Consider the following 12165-nt stretch of genomic DNA (forward strand, 5'->3'; position numbering starts at 1 on the left):
CTTATCAACATACTTTCCTGGTAGACTGACTCCTCGAAGGTGTAAGCATTAAGTAGCAGAATCCTGCAGCATGGCCAGGGATGAACACGGCAGTGGTACTTGGGTGCGCCTGGCTGGGAGAAATGGAAGTCTCGTATGAAGAGAGAACTTCCAGCTGGAGCACGTGGAAAGCCACTTCCCATGCTGAAGGCAGCTGGGCAACAGGGAAGTAAGTATCCACTTACACATCAGAGAGGTACGACTACTAAGAACACTTAGTACACAAAATAAGAGTAAAGTCTTTGAGCAATTGGCAAGTCAAACCTTGGTATGAATTTGCAAATCTGGTCTCAGATTTGGGGATTTTCTTTGGGGATTTTTTTTTGCAATAATGCAATTAGATTTATGGTCTTGTAAATCACTCAGACAAGAAGTTCAAAGCAAGAGAATAGTTTTTATTTCCTCTACTGGCACACATCACAAATGAATGGGTTTCTGCAGAACATTTACAGGAAATCTGCTGTATTGTTTCATTACAGGTATGGAGCGTATGTCCTTTTGCAAAAACACTTTTTCCCTTTCACAAAGTTTACAGGAGCTTTTATGGCCAAGAAAAACTAATGAAAATGTTAAAACTGAAAAAAAAAAAAAACCCAAACCAAACAAACAGGAAAGTTCTTTGTATCACACAGAGCTGGTTCTGTTTTTACTCATTAGCAACGTCTTTGAAAAGTGAAGTTCAAATTTGACAAAGCAAATTTGATTATAATCTTAGTTGAATTGGTAGAAATGTCTATGGACCCACCTTGCAAAGGCAGACATGCCGGCTGTAGACACATGAGACTCCTATGGGACTATATACAAGATTAAAATGAAACATATGGGATAAAATTATAGGGAAGAAGGACAGAAACAAAGTAATCCAATTCCTATGAGGCCAATAATAATTAGGGGCTATATAGTATCAGCAAGGATGGAAAGAGCAGAAATTTGGCTAAATGATAATCTTTAAAAACTGAGTATGTTTTAACCTTAGCTGATTAACACTGTCCTAATAATACTGCTTTTTGTATGACGGGAAGAATTGAGGTTGAGATACGATGATAGGAGATGAAATAGATAGTTGATTCCAAACTCAGGCTTGAGATCCAAATTCAATTAGTTTTGGAAATCTTTTCAGGATATGCCTTACCTTTAAAGTGAGATACCTCTAACATTCTCTTGCTACAAAACTTAAAAAGTGAATGAAGAGGTTTAACCTAGCTTTTCTGAAGGCTTTTGTTGGGATCCACGATATGGACAAAAATAGGTCATTCAGACTGGTTAAACTATAGATCTATGTATATTTGAATAATGTTACAATTAGATACTTTGCTGTTTTCATCAAAGTCCTTATGGTGGTATTCTAACTCATTTTTTTCACATATCAGATGTTGCACAGAGGTTGGACTGGAAAAAGCTTTCTTTCTATATTCATTCAGGGACAGAAAAAGCATTTTTTCAAAGTACATATATATGTTCTGTATGGCCTGACAATCCCTTTCAAAGAACTGAGTGTGTCCATGACCTCTCAAGAGAAGCAAAGCTATAACAGAATGCACATGGGGTAGCAGAGCTGAAAATGAATCCCGAGTTTCTCTTTTGCTCTCAGCATTCAGTTATTTTGCCCTTGCAGGCAAGAAACCAGCCATTATCCAAACAGAAGGGGCTTGCTCTTTTATTTTTCTCTTTGAGTCTTTAAATTCATTTTAACTTGTCTTAATTTGCTCTTTTATCAAGCATAGTGCATTTACTGCTCTGATGGCTGCAGTTGTTCCTGACACACTTTCCAGTAATGCTGACACACAAACAACAGTGTCATCTGCTGAGTATCCACATCCATTCTCTTCAATGTCTGCAGAATTATGTGGAGCAGGTCCACAAGACTCGTGATTTACTACCCCATGGGCAGCACTTTGGCTGATGAATAGATATAGACAAAAGTGGAAGCTTCTCTTTCAAAGCAATTAATGCCATAAAAGCAGTTCTTCATTCACCATGTGATAAAATTCAATCTTCACACTTCTGCCTTTGATGAAGTTGCTCCTTCTCTACTTACTACTAAATTTCCCCTATTTCTCACCGTAAATTTCTGAGTGGCAAAAATTGACCAAACCATATCATGTATTACCGAGGATCAGCTAGGTTCACACAGCATGTGCACAGTTCTCAAACATGTTGCTGTTATTCAATGTGCTTTAATGAAACACATCTATAAATTGATTGCAAACTTGGTAGGGAAACAAGGAATGTGGTCTCTTTCAGTGACTGCTTTTGTAAGAGCAATTTCGTTTAAAGCAGAAAACCCGAAACATTCTCTGCAAATGTCCAAGTTATGCCAAAGCTCTCCTTTGCAATAAGACAGATCCAGAGATTTCAGCACTGGTTAAAATTAGTTTAGTGAAAGCCCCTTGTTGAATCAATACTACTTGGAGCTGTTGTAACACACGAAATTAAGGCACATTTCAGATAATAACAGAACATATTTTTTGGATCCTATTATTACTGCTCCCAGGTCACTGTGAGAGCAGATAGGCCAGTTTCTTTTACTTAGCTTCAAAACCAGTGAAATATTGACTGAGAGCTCAGTGGGAGCACAGCTCTTGTTAAGTTCACATATCACTGAAGAAGGAAGACATGAAAAGAAAGAAAACAACCAAGTAAGTCAAATGAATCATAAGCACTTAGAATTAGTAAAAATTTTTGAAAAATTGAAAGAGAAATCTTTTCATTTCTGTATCCTGTTTCAATGACGACACACACTAAAACATACACAAAATTATTTACTTGTGCACAGATCTAAGTTTTCATAAACATTCTTTTCCACCAATATGTTTTATTCTAGCTGGGAAAAGAAAGACTTGGGTTTATATCAAATTTTCCCTGAAAGAAAACCCAACTTGATAGAATCAAACTACAGGCTGAAGAGATGTTTGATGAACTGCAAGAACTGTTGTCATAAAATTTTGAAAATGCTGTGGCTTGTCCACGTGAAACTTCCATATAATGGCCTGAACATTGAACAGGATTAAAGCAACAATGCAAATCAGATACTGTCTGTCTGTGAAATTTATAAAATCTACAGAAAATGGCACAAGTCATTGAGTTTTCACATTAATCTAAAATGTGCTTGCTTTAGGGTTCCTGCATTTAGTACGGTGACATCCACGGTGCTCCACGGGTAAACAACATCCCTGAACTCTCCTTTTGAATTGAACAGATCCTTTGCTGGGTTATGCTTTTCCTTGGTTGAAAAGTGAGTCACAGAATAATTTATGCTCAGCAGTTGTATGACACTTAAATATGATTGACTGTCACATTTATAATAGCTGGGTTTTTTTATTGTTAGAGCTGAACAACTCAAGTGATCACTAGCCTGCATTGGTACTATTATTAAGGTCTGGACTGTAAATCCCTTCCTGACACTGAGAAGCAGTTACTCACTGACGAGGTCCTATAACTGCTGGGAACAGCAGTTCATCATAAAAAGAAAAGGCTTAAAAATCTGGGTTTACATCTTTTATCCTTAAATTTGTCACACATGGTCTCTCTCAGCAGTGATTTTAAAAGTCTGAAATTGCTGTTAAAGATACCTGTTTTGTCAGCTACATTGGAAAATCTTCCTGGGCTTATCAATTCAGACTGATAAGATTTATTTAAGTGTTGAAATTTCAGTGACCGATGTTTTAGACACAGCCTGGCTAACTAGCATCAATTACAAAGTTACAGCTCTGATTTGAATAACCTTCTTTCCTCTCAACAGCATGCAAGTTTTGTTTCTCCAACACGCCCAGGATGCTGTATAGTTACTTGCCATAGATCTTGGCATGGGAGGATAACTGTGTGAGGTTTCCTTCTGGCTGGAAGACTTCGTGTCATAGTGGCCTGTTGGAGAGAGCTTTTGGGGGAATAAATTTAAAAAAAAAAAAAAAAAAAAAGAGCTGTTTATCGCCAGCCGTTAGAGGGCAGTAAAATACCATCGTTTTATACAGCATCAGTATATTCACGCAAAATACTAAGGGCGCTTTTTGAAGGTTAACCAGCCATTCAGGTGTCAACAGTATTTATAATCAGATGATGTTTTCTACTCTTTTGGAGTGGACTCATATACCTGTTCTAGGCATTGTAGAGTACATACTTAGTGAAGCCTAAATAATCAGTACCCATTTTACGTTACAGATGTGTTCCCTGGAAACATGCCACAGATGTGGGTTTCCCAGACGTAACTGTGTCCTATGACATTCCCGAAGCTGCTGTACTGAACGTGTAGATTTAAGAGGAGGAGGCAAGATGGGAGCTGATCAGTCATTCTCTTCATGTTTCTGTGCTGCTTGGAACATGGTTTTGTGACAGCTGTGAGGACGTGCCCACACATGAAAAATCTCTCTGATACATGTCTCCTTGCCCATCACTTTTGCTTGTACCTGTGGTTATCCAAGGCTTTTGAGCTCAAACCTGTTTAGGAGGGACTGCTCAGTCATCTTAGGTTCAATCCCTCTCTGGAGTAGGCTGAACTAGTCTGGCTTGGCTAAAGGGAACAAAGAGTTTGCTGTTAAACCAAGATAATTTATGGCAAAATTGGTTCAAGCCTTATTGTCTACTATAGATGGGGTGCATATGGGAAAAGCAATTTGAAAGTATTGTAAGGCGGATATTTATATTTTTTTCTAACAGTTCAAAAGAAACAAAGATACATTTCATGGTGTGCAGATAGGAAACATAGTAAGGATTGCTTTGGTAATAAACTATTTCCAACTTTTGGTTTTGCTAATCAAATTTGTGACAATGAAAGCAATACATTAATCTGTGTAATGAAAAGGTGAGTCATTGGATGGTTTTTATTAACCACATTATCTTAAACCAAATGTTGGAAACATAATAAAACGAAGTTTATGTTAAAATAAAAACTTTACATGTGTAACATTTCCTTCAGCAATAACAAAGCATAGTGATTTAAAAATAGTTATTTTTAAAGAGAGTATTTAGTAACATTCAGTATATTGAAATCCTGCATATTCCAATCCTTTGTAACAGGGTGTCTACAGAACAAATAATACATTCTCTAATACATATTTTCTGTTTCTAACAGGCTGGCAATTTAAAAAAATTCTTTTCTTCACAGTAATATATTTTCTGTTTCAGTTTCTTATTTTGATTACACTATAACCTGCCCTTTATGCATTATTAGAAAAAAATGTTATTTCATTTAAAAACTTTTCACAAGCTGAGAAATTACGTTCATGAGCTAATTACAGTGAAACCCTTTTCTTCACTTTTCTGTAATGCTTCAGGAATTACTAATCATAAGAAAACTATTCATTATTAAAAATGAAATTGTGCAGGAACTGAAAAGTCTTAAGTTTGGAAAATTTGTATAAATGACACACTGTAGCTTCTACTTGTATATCGTTATATACAGTGGGAAAGAACTTTTCTTGTAGAAGCAATCTTTTAGGCAATAATTTCTGAGTGCTCTATCAAATGTATAATTCTAATTTTAATGTGCTGATACTGAAAGGATTTTCTTAGCCAGATTACCACAATTTTTATTGCAATACAGAAATATTTATGAAAACTCAGTTGCTAAGTTAAATACTTATTTTTTCCCAAGTAATATGTAGAGAATGATTCTGGTGTTAAGCTTGCTGTTTATGACAATGTTTTATTACATGAAGTACTTTTTCAAAAAGGCATCAGTTTATCCTTTAGTGTTACATCTGATGAATTTCATTTCATGAAAATTTACAGTAACTTGGTTGAACAATTCTGTCATTTTATGAAATCCTCATGTGCTGTAAACATTTATTTTCCTAAAAATGTGTTTTTCAAAATCATGTAAATGAAAATTCCTTACTGATTCTTTACTGTAGATGAAATGCCTTGTTAATTCCTTAATGTAAATGAAAATTTCCTTGCTGTGTCCCAAGGGCAATCAGGTTTACAAAGAATTAAGAAAGAAGCAGTCTTACCTTGGATTTCTAACAGAGGAACAGAATGGAGCAGAAATAGCATTGTTGACGATCTGAAGTCAGTAAGGTTAAGAGAAGGGCAATAGTAGGTTTACGGCCATCGAGCAGTACTTATGCTCTGGACATCTTAGTAACTGCTCTCATAAAGAAATCTCCAGTTCAGCTACGTGTGGCTTTGAGCACGCTCACAGCCCGCTGCTTCCCAGCTCTAACGGAGAAATCTCTTGTCACCCATCAGGTTGTTGACAATTATTTTAACCATAGTAACAGTTTTCTCTGGCTTCTGGCTTACTACTGCTTTCATCTGAGAAAGACTGTAAGCAATTTTAATTTTACTAGAGTCATAAGTGACTTCTGACAAGGTAAATTTGGGTTATAGGAAAGGTTTCTTTTCTAAAAATAGTAAATTACCTTTGTAAGGGAGATAAAATCTTGACAGTTTGCTCTTATTATATTGCAAGTGGGATTACAAAGATGTCAGTCTGATTTTTTAGTTACAATGCCATCTAAGTACTTACATCCAAATCCTTAAACATGTAATCAAGCACGGCATAGAGTTGGCCTGCTGAACTCATCTGCTTAGTTGTCTCCAAGAGTGATTTCTGACATAGCAGTTTCTCAAAGAAAGATCGTTTGCCCCTTTGCCCTAATTATTTTTCTGGAAAGTTAATGTTTTCCTGGCCCATGTTATGGCAGCCTTATATGTGTCCCTCACAATGAAAACTATTTTTTCCCCAAAGAAGAGGATACCACAAACATGTAGAAGATTTTTAGCTACACCACTATCTGCATTTAAAATTATGCAGGACAGATATATTGCTCTAACATTAAAACATCAGTTAGCGTAATTTTTCAGTGCATTGCACTAATATGTGTTACTAGTGGCACTATGTTCTTTCCATGGTATATTTAGATTTAAATGGGGAAAACAAATGCAAGAAGACCACAATGAATTTGTATGAAATCTCACCAGAAATTATTGATAACTTTTGTCTAGAATATTTCAGAATACATGGGCTACAGGAGGAATGCAAAAATCCCCCAAAATAGAGACTACAAAATGCAATGTGTATGGATGGTCCACTCCATAAGATACAAAAAAAAAGGTTTGTCGTGAATTACTCAGCGTTAAAAGGCCAAGCTGCTGTTCACATCTATGCCAGGCAATAAGAAATTAAAATAAGTAGGAATACTCATACCAGAAAGTATTTGACTTCAGTAATCAATAATATCTGGGATGCATTTACCATCCCAGCCACTGGCGCTCTTCCTATTGAATATGGAAGGCAAATGAAGGTGGGAGGCAGACATGGCATACTTACATCTATATTTCATGGTGCTGTGTAGATTTTCTTCGGTTTCTGAAACAGCAGATGCAAATGTGCACATTTGCCAACATTGCTACGTGGAAGGTGACTGAAGTCAAAGTTGGTGGAAAGGTCTAAAGGGTCTTGGCCACCACAGTAAAATTACACGTATGTCTTCCTTGGCATTGTTCGTCTCTGTTTCTGTTTTCTACATACTGTCCACCCAGCCACTTGAGGGGTTCCTAGCCCAAGAGGAGGGATGGTTGGCACTTAGATTCAGCACATAGAAGTGAAAAGTACAACTGAGAATAATAGTCATGCAGAATTATGCGGGGATCCCACAAAAAAAGTGAAATAACACTGGTAAATGTCCTTGTTGTTTCGTGGCATCCCATTCCTAGTGTTTCCAGCAAGTTGTCTCCTCAGAGGACCGAGATGCAATCAGCTACAGGTCACTAGCTGCAAAGGAGCAGAGCCACGCTGCTTCTCACTCTTCTTTGGGACTGTGATGCAGACCACACACAGGGCCCTTCTTGAGGCCTTCACAGCAGTAACAGAGACAATGTCTTGCCCGTGGTACAGCTGAGACTGATGAAATCACTAGGAGACTTGCATGCTTCTGCTTACCTGTCATCTCATCAGTGATGAAAATGGCAACTGCCTGTTACCAGAAGGTCATGATGGATTTTGCTCTGCTGACATAGGAGTCTGGCTTACAGTGCAGCGTGCAGGATCTTGAGTATAACAGATTTGAGCCAGGTACATATTTAGTCACATTTTTAAGCACTGCATAGTACTAGGTAGGTAATACATTCAGGCTAAATGCTGGTCTCTGCACAGGTGGAATAAGTAGTCTGTGTACAGCGGACTTCTGTAGAGACCTCAGACCTTTTAGGTATTTTTTTTTGTGTTGTCACATTCTCATGACTACCAACATTTCTCTTGATTCCATGTAATCTCTCTTTTCCCTTTTCAAAGCCACATGTAAGCAGGGAACAAGGAAAAAAAGCTCCTGAGGACTGAAAAGACCTCTACCTTTGCGTCCTAAGAGCTGGTGTTCAGATGGGGATGCAAAGTAGCAGCATAGGACTGTGTCCAGGAGCACAGACACATGACTTCTGTAGTTCTAAAACTAAATCTGGGACATGATGGAAAGGTGTGGGCTGAAGTCAGCCCACAAAGGCACTGCCGAGGAAGCCCTTCCCCACTTGATGGGCTATCTAGATTGCAGAGAGTGCTGCTGGGAGGCTCAGCAGCTAGGACCTCGGTCCTGTCTACTGCTAGCACAGAGCAGATAGTAGGATGGTTGCAGTGATGCAATGTCCTGAATTGGAGAAGGCACATGCAAAAAAAATGAGCCAATTGGAGGTGAAGAACAGGAATCCAGAAAAAAAAAAAGCATCCATCACTTAGGGTGTCAACAAAGACAGTGCTTTGGCCAGTGTTCCCAGGTACAGAGACAGTGTGGCAGAACTGAGCTCATCTGCAAGAGAGGATGTGCGAAAGCAAGGTCCAAGGAGGAGACTGGGGTAAAGGCAGTGTGTTGTTCAAGCAGGAGCTGATTGATGAGCATCAATCAATGAACTGTTTGCAGATGATGAACTGCGATGTGCCCCTTGAGGTAAAAGTGTAAGAGAGTGCTCAGGAGGGTAAGAGGAGATGTTGAGGAAGACCCTTGGTAAAATGGAAAGGAGGACATCCACTGTGAATGTTAGGCATTTCATATTGAATCCCTGAAGCAAACATGAGTTTCCTTTTGAGGAAATGAACTTCCAAGATGAGATATGAAAGAAATGAAAATGGAAACTTATGACTTTAAGCCAGTCCCCTAACATTTTTTAGCAGGTTTGAACGATGCTGGATTGGGGCCACTGCTGTTTCTCATCAGGCTGTGAGGAACAGCTATATGTTTCTAATGATGTTCTGTTTGTTGGCTAATTAAAACTGGCATCAGGAAAGTGGCTGAACCGTCACAGGGAGAAATTGTTTCTATTCCTGTTTCAATCTTTTAAAAATAGAAAACAGATGTTTTCTTCATTCTCTACTGCCAAGATGTAGGGAACCCCAAACAAGAAAAGCATCTGTGATGCAGGCAGCACTGTAGAGCCTATAACCATGGCAGGAAGAGCGGTGTGGGCAGGACATTGCTTTGTGCAGGGTTTCTAGGTTACCAGAGCCAGTTGGTTTTGGTCTCTTTTTCTCTCATTGAACTCTGTTTTCTCAGTGTTTTTTCTCACATATCATTATTTGTCATGTTCTTGTGATGCGACTAGAACTAGTTAGAGGTTTTAAAGGGAAAGCATAAAAAAATGTTGATTTGTAACTGGTGACTTTTTTTCTCAAATTTGTATCAGCTACCCATTAATTCAATTTAACTCCTTCCAACATTTTCAATATGCTAGCAGACTTGCAGGCAATGCCTTATGATTATTTTCACAGAGAACTGTAACCCTTCCCAAGAAAACATGTTTTACCTGTAGTTAAAATCCTACCTGTCAACATTCACACTATGGAATTTTCTGAGTTAATGAGTGCACTATCAGGTCAGCACTCCTAGCAGAAGACACATTCCAGAGTGCTGTCATCAGGTACTTTTCTTGCTCAGATAGTACAAGACTGGCCTAAGGCATGCTATGACATTTTGTTGTCTGCAGTGTCATGTTTTACAATTTTAATAACTCTTTCCATGTGCAGGAAGAGTGACTTCTTTTCATACTTCGCTATATCCTGAGCCATGTCCCCTTAAAACTACGTTTGTTTGCTCCATTCAGTTGTAGTCATGTTTATCTAATATAAGTTGTTTGAAACCCAAAATATAGCGCTGCTTTAAGTAAATGGGAAAGTAGAATAAAACTACTGAAAATGAGACATATATGAGTGTTTTTTGAGGAAGAAAAATGTAATTCTCCTTCATTGTTTTCTGGAGTTTCACATGGGGAAGCCTTTTTTTCTGAGATGTCAGGAATACACTCAAGTAACTGCTTACCAGCCACAGAATGACAGATTACCAAGTTACTGTTTCCATGAAAGCCAATACAAAATTCTAGATAAAACCTTTGTAACATCAGGCAAGGGAACAATTGAACCCCCTGACTCCCCTGAATGCTGAAGTGGCTGACTTCAGTGATTGTCCTGTCAAAGGATTTTGAAACCTCAATTCATGGAAATAAGAAAAAAAAACCAAACTAGTTTTGCCTTCAGTTAAAAATGAAAGCAACAGGTTATAAAAGTGAGTTTGTTGCATGTTCAAGATGTATATTCATTTTTGGTATATCCAAGAAAGCTGTAAGAGACACAATGCCATTGGGACTTTTATGATGTAGTCTTTTGTAACTGATAACAGGTGTTGTCAGAGAAAACTGAAGTCTCTGTTGAAATTGTTGCTGCTTTATGTGCTGCATTTTATCTTAATACAAATATGGCATTGCTTCACAGCCTGAGTCATTCCAGGTTGAATTGCTGCTTGACCCCTTAACTACAATTCCTATATGCAATTGACCCTCTAAGTATAACTCCCACGTGCAATTCCTGCAATTCCAAATATCAGCATCGGTGTTTGAAATTGTGTTTTAGTGTATCACTGTTTCAGGAATAATGCTTGCAAAGTGTTCCTCCTGTCTTCTTCAGTTGCTTATTCCTTCCTTCATTTTGGTGTGCAATGGCAGCAGCTGTCTGGAAGCGATGGTAAGCTCCAAAGCTTCACACTGCACACTTGGACCTGCGGTGGTGTGCGCTCAGTACAAAGGGAATTCTCCAGAATTCATACACACGTCTATACAAGACCACTGCTTATAATGGCATAGTAAATTCGACAGAACTACTTGCCAGTAGACTGTTAATTTGACCCACAGTGCTGTGTTACTTCCAGCCTCCTTCTTACAGTTGACTGCAAAAATAGTGTGTGGGGATGAGGGGTAACTTGCATAAGAAACTGGAAGGAAACATCAATCCGAGAATGTTGTTAATGTAAAGCATAAGCTCTGTTGGTGACACACAGAGGCCTGGGATGGCATGGCTGCCTGCTGCCCCGTGTGGGTTGGCGCAGGCTCCCTCAGGCCCTGCTGGGCTCCCTTGGCTCCATCTGCTGCCTCTGTGACCAAAGTAAATGTGGTGAGGTGGAAAGAAAAGGTCACTATTTAAAAACAATGTTTCACACAAGAAAATACTCAGTCCTCCATCTCCCTCCCCCACTGACCTCCCTCATAAGGACAGGCTTTCTGCTAGGCTCTCCCAAAATGGTGCCTCACAGATAGCAAGAGCTCCTTGTCTGGGCTGAGACCTTCAGGCCTGCCAGGGCTGTGGGATGTGGATGGGCAGTGCCATTTGGCTGCTAACAGGTGTCTGAGCTTTCCCTCTGCTTCCTTGAGGGCAAGGCATCTCCTTGGGAAGGGGTCCTGGGCATCAAGCAGGAGGGTCTGGCAGCAGCCGCCTCGGTGGGCTGCAGGGCACTCAGCCAGAGAGAACAGCTTGTCGCTCTTGATGAAACACAAATCCGAGGCAACCTCCTTTTAAACTTCTGGTTAATTAATCTATTCAAACTAAATTTCAACACCGGCTTGTTAAAAAGATAAATTATCTGGCATTAATGCACTTCTATGCCCAAAAATGCATAAAATGCTATCCCTGTCAAGGACGAGACACAGGCCCACATGGTCTTTGTGGTACTCCTGACCTGAATTTTCTATATTAAATATAGATCTTTGCAGTAATATTTGTGACAGCCATATGCATAAACATTCACCAGAATCGCAGAAAAATAGAGCTTGAGGAATTAGAGCTGTCAACTAGCCTGAAAGGAGGAACAAAAGCAGCACTGGTGCTTCACATGATGAATGACTCACGCGGCTGTTGTCAGCCCTTTCCTCGCCCCC

Source organism: Vanellus vanellus (assembly GCF_965231255.1).
Source record: "Vanellus vanellus genome assembly, chromosome: 1".
NCBI classification, from domain to species: domain Eukaryota; kingdom Metazoa; phylum Chordata; class Aves; order Charadriiformes; family Charadriidae; genus Vanellus; species Vanellus vanellus.